The sequence below is a fragment of the Pongo abelii genome, chromosome 4, assembly GCF_028885655.2.
Source record: "Pongo abelii isolate AG06213 chromosome 4, NHGRI_mPonAbe1-v2.0_pri, whole genome shotgun sequence".
Taxonomy (NCBI): domain Eukaryota; kingdom Metazoa; phylum Chordata; class Mammalia; order Primates; family Hominidae; genus Pongo; species Pongo abelii.
In genome coordinates this window covers 60,377,298-60,382,003 of record NC_071989.2, presented here as the reverse complement: position 1 = coordinate 60,382,003, position 4,706 = coordinate 60,377,298, and the positions used below count along the sequence as shown (strand labels likewise).

The 4,706-nt window shown below is 35.7% G+C and overlaps 1 non-coding gene across 1 annotated transcript; it reads right to left on the bottom strand.

Moving 5' to 3' along the window:
• Window positions 1–232: 232 nt before the first annotated feature.
• Window positions 233–335, bottom strand: LOC112133651 (small nucleolar RNA U13). The gene has a single exon (XR_002915278.2). It is a non-coding gene; the product is annotated as a small nucleolar RNA U13 (small nucleolar RNA).
• Between the last annotated feature and the right edge of the window lie 4,371 nt (window positions 336–4,706).

The following is a 4,706-nucleotide window of genomic DNA, read 5'->3' as shown; positions in this document are numbered from 1 at the left end:
CCTTGGACCTGATGGAAGCTGCATGTCAATTATGGAAGTCTTTATTGCCTTCTACTGTCTATTTTCATATTTTTAGGCAACTTTAATACAGCCGCTTATATCACAGATAGCAGGTGAGAGAGAAGAATGATCAAGTGTTTGATATGTGTACTATTTCTTTATCTTCAAATATAGCAGTTTTCTCATTCAATAAAATTTATGCCAATAGATACTTCTTTTTTTCCTAAGTTCACATTAGATGGGTAATGCATCAATATTATAACAAGGTTGGAGGGAAGCACATCTCACAGTAAATGTGAAAACCCTATCATCCTGTTTATGAACTACAAAAGGATCAATAGGTACTTCTCTTACATGTGGATACTTTAGAAAGTGTTATCTATCAGTCATTCATAATCTGATGTATAGGAATATAATCATAAAACACAATAAACATATTGTTGACAATAACAGAGCTCAGAATAATCAGAATTTAGACTGTGGATGAGTTGGATGAGCAGCAGATATTTAGTTTTGGAGAATAGAGTACTTGGTTAAGAGTGTCATTAGGTGAAATTAGTAGATTTGCATAGCTGTAAATAGGCCACTATCAGGGCCCTGTGTGATTGAATGAAAAATAAAAAGGCAAAAGTTCAGAAAAATAAAAATTAGCAGGATCAAAAGTTAACTCTGGTTCTTTTGCAGTTTTGATCAGAGATCTACTTGTATGCATTGCATTTTTGGATCACATTCTACATATAGGGAAACATAGGTCACCAAAGCCTAGTTTTGGCTTTTTGCGGCACAAGGGATAGTGCCTAATGAGAGCCATAAGGAAAATCTCGCAGGCTAGAAACATTAGTCATCCCCAACTCAGCCCAGGCCCTTTGTCTAGTAGACATACAGTGGTGTCTACTCTATACCGGAATTTACAGTTTGAATTTAAAGAAGGATAAGGAGAGAGAGGGAAAAAAACAAAACAAAAACAGAATAACAGCAGAAACAATGAACAGAGGGAAGGAATATTTACCAGACACTGCTATTGGAAGGAAATTCACATTATTTTGTTTATATGACTCCTCACCTTGATTCTACTTCTCCATTTCCTCTTCTCTATTTTAATAAAGATAGGCCTTTCGGGTTTCTCTTTTTAGTGACCTATGAAACTTATTCTGATGTATGTTAATGAAAAAGTTGTTGCTTGAAGTGTTGAAGTTATTTTAGTGCACTTCTGACAATGAATGCTATTTTTCAATAGAAAGAGAATTTGCAATTATGAAATTAGAATAAGCAAGCAGACAATGCCACTTTATCCTAATAGTGACATGTAATATATTACCAGGCTAAAAGTCACCAGTATCAACACATCACTTTGAAAGAATGAAGGTGCATGGATGAACTAGAAGCAAAATAAATTTTACATGAAATATAGAATTTTCCTCCCCTCATCCCCACTTGCTCTCTGTCTTTCCTGAAAGCATCTGCTGTTGAAAGAGCTTGCCAAAAATGTCACTGCCAGATTTTGCTGGACATGGGCTCTGATCATTTCCAAATGACAGAAAATCAGCTGTGGGATTTAGGCTCTAAGTAATCATTAACCATAGGCCCTGCATTGACTGGGTGGAAAATATAATGTTCTTAATCTGCCTGATCTGAAAGGTCAAGCTGTGCCACATGCTGCCTGCTCCCAAGGATTCAATACCAGCCACAATGACTACAACAATAAGACAGCTTTGCCCTAAAAGATAACATATTCCGTTCCCGGTGGTTAGAAGTACAAGCACCCAAGTGCGTATTCTTCATGTTAGAGTTAAGGCATCAATAGTACTTTTTTCATAGAGAAGAAAACCATGGGGAAAGATTCAAACGTTAGCTTTATGAAATAAAAGAAATGATGGTGCTGGCATCAGTCAGTACAGAAGTCACAGTTTTCTTTTTTTATTTTTCTGTCTCTTCTAATTGAATGTCTGCCTTTGTAAGATATTCATGTATTCTCCAGGTGAAAAGGTTGCCCAAATTCTTCTCAGTATATCCTTCAAACATTTATTAAACTGATGGTAGTCAAAGACCAGAATTTACTTAAAACTTCTATTTCAATAGCTATTGCTGTCAAAGTATCTAAGTGCGTGGTTCTTTTGTTGGAACTCAGATATTTGTCATTATAGATGTAATGAATCAGGACTTCTGGCTTGTAGTTCAGGATGTGAGGAGCTTAGGAGTCACAACCTCATCCTAACAAGAAGCAGAAAGCTGAACAAACTGAAAAATTAACAACTCTTCTTAGATCTGTCAGGGAAGTGAGCACACAGGGTGAACTGCTACCCCTAAAATGGAAGAAACAGAAAGGTGGCTGCAGAGAATCACAACTTTCCAGAGCGGAAGTCCATGAATAGAATCCTCCACAGGAACCAAAGCTGGTGTAGGAAAACCCGAAGTATAATTGAAAAATTACCCTGGAGGCTCAGTGTAGACAAATCTAAGAGATAAAAACACTAGGGGAACTCAGGGGTGTGTGTGTGTGTGTGTGTGTGTGAAAGAGAGAGAGAGAGAGAGACTTTGTGAGTTTTATTTCCAGGAGCTCTACCAGGTCCTCACAGTGAAGATCAGAGAAAAATTCCCTTGTGCTTCTGGCATGGGGAGTAGAAAAGAAACCATTTTGAAATACATCAGAGCATCCTGTTCTTAACAAGTCCTGTCCTCAGGAGAAACTATTTTATCAGAGCCTAACATAGGGCAGGGAAATCCAACTTCCAACCAGCCCCCTCTAGGCATTCTGTCCCACCTGAAGCAAGATGTAGACTGAGAAGGGGTACAGGCTCCACAAAAAAAACTGACACCTAATCTTAGGACTATAGAATGCATCTCCTTCCCTGACATCTTACCACTAAATTACTAAAGGCAACTTACTGCAGTTCCTTTTACCCAGTATTTCGTGTCCACCCTTGACAAAAGATTATAATGCATTATAAACACACAGAAGAAACTGAAAAAGCATCAGAATCTGAGTCAGATATGGCAGTCGTGTTGGAATTATTGGACCAGGAATTTTTTTAAAAAAAACTATGATTAAATATGCTAAGGACTTTAATGGAAGAAGTAGACAACATGCAAGAACACATAGATAATGTCAGCAGAGAGATGGAAATTCTCAGAAAGAATCACCTATACATATACTCCTTGTATCTAAAATAAAAATTGAAATTACAAAAAGAAAAAAAATGCTAGAGATAGAATAAAAATGTAACAAGATGAAGAATGCCTTTGACGGGCTCATTAGCATATTGGACATGGCTGAGGGAAGAATCTCTGAGCTAAAGGATAGGACAATAGAAACCTCCAAAACTGAAAGGCAAAGTGAAAAAACAAGAACAGAATAAGAACTGAACGGAATATGAATGGAAACAAGAACTGTGGAACAACTACAAATGATGTAATGAGAGAAAATGAGAAAGGAACGGAAACAATATTTGAGACAATAATGACTGAGACTTTCCTCAATTTAATGTCAGGCACCAAACACAGATGCAGGAAGCTCAGAGAACACAAAGCAGGATAAATCAAACAAACAGACAAACAAACAAACAAATAAACAAAAATAAAACACAAAGATCAAAAAACCTCAACTACCTAGACTTACTATATTTAAGCTTTAGAAAATCAAAGATAAATTTAAAAAAAAAAAACATCTTAAAAAAAGTCAGGGAGAAAAATACCTTAACTACAGAGGAGCAAAGATAAGAATTATATCTGACTATGCATAAACCATGCAAGTAAGAAGAGAGTGGAGTGAAACATTTAACATGGTGAGAGAGAAAACTACCAACCTAAAGTTAGGTACTCTGAAAAATTACTCTTTAAAAGTGAAGGAGAAATAAGGATTATGTCAGACAAAGATTGAAGGAATTTTTTGCCTGTAGACCTGCCTTGGAAGAAATATTAAACAGACTTATTCAAAGGGAAGGAAAATGGTAGGTCAGAAATTTGTATCTATGTAAAGAAAGGAAGATCATCAAAGAATGAATAAGTGAAAGTAAATGAAAACTTTTATCTTTCTTTTCTTAGCTAATCTAACAGAAAACAGTTTGCTTCAAATACAACACTATTTGATTATGCATGCAAACGTGTATGTAATATATAACATATATATTCAAGTGAAATCAATACCAGCAATAATACAAGAGATAAAAGTGATAAATGAAGAACATTTTATTATTATAGGCTACTTGAACAACCCATGAAGTAGTATAGTGTTATTTGAAACTGGATGTGGATTAGTTGTAAATGTGATATGGAAATCACTAAAAAAACTTTTTAAAAAGGGGACAATTTATATACTAAGAAAGAAGAGAAAATAAAATCATATAAAATGCTCAATTAAAATAACAAAAGAGCCTGGGAAACCAACTGAGAACTTGTCTTTACACAAAATTTAAAAAATTAGCCAGGTGTGGTGCTGTACACCTGTAGTCCCAGCTACTTGGGAGGCTAAAGTGGAAGGATCACTTGAGCCCAGGAGTTAAAGGCTGCAGTGAGCTGTGATCATGCCACTGTACTCCAGCCGAGGTGACAGAGTGAGGCCCTCTCTGGGAAAAAAAAAAAAAAAAGCAAAAGTTAGAAAAAGTGTAAATGACAAAAATAGGAGAAAAGAACAAGGGCAACAAATAGAAAACAGTAACACATATGGTAGATATTAGTCCAACAATATCAATAATCTCTTTAAACATCAA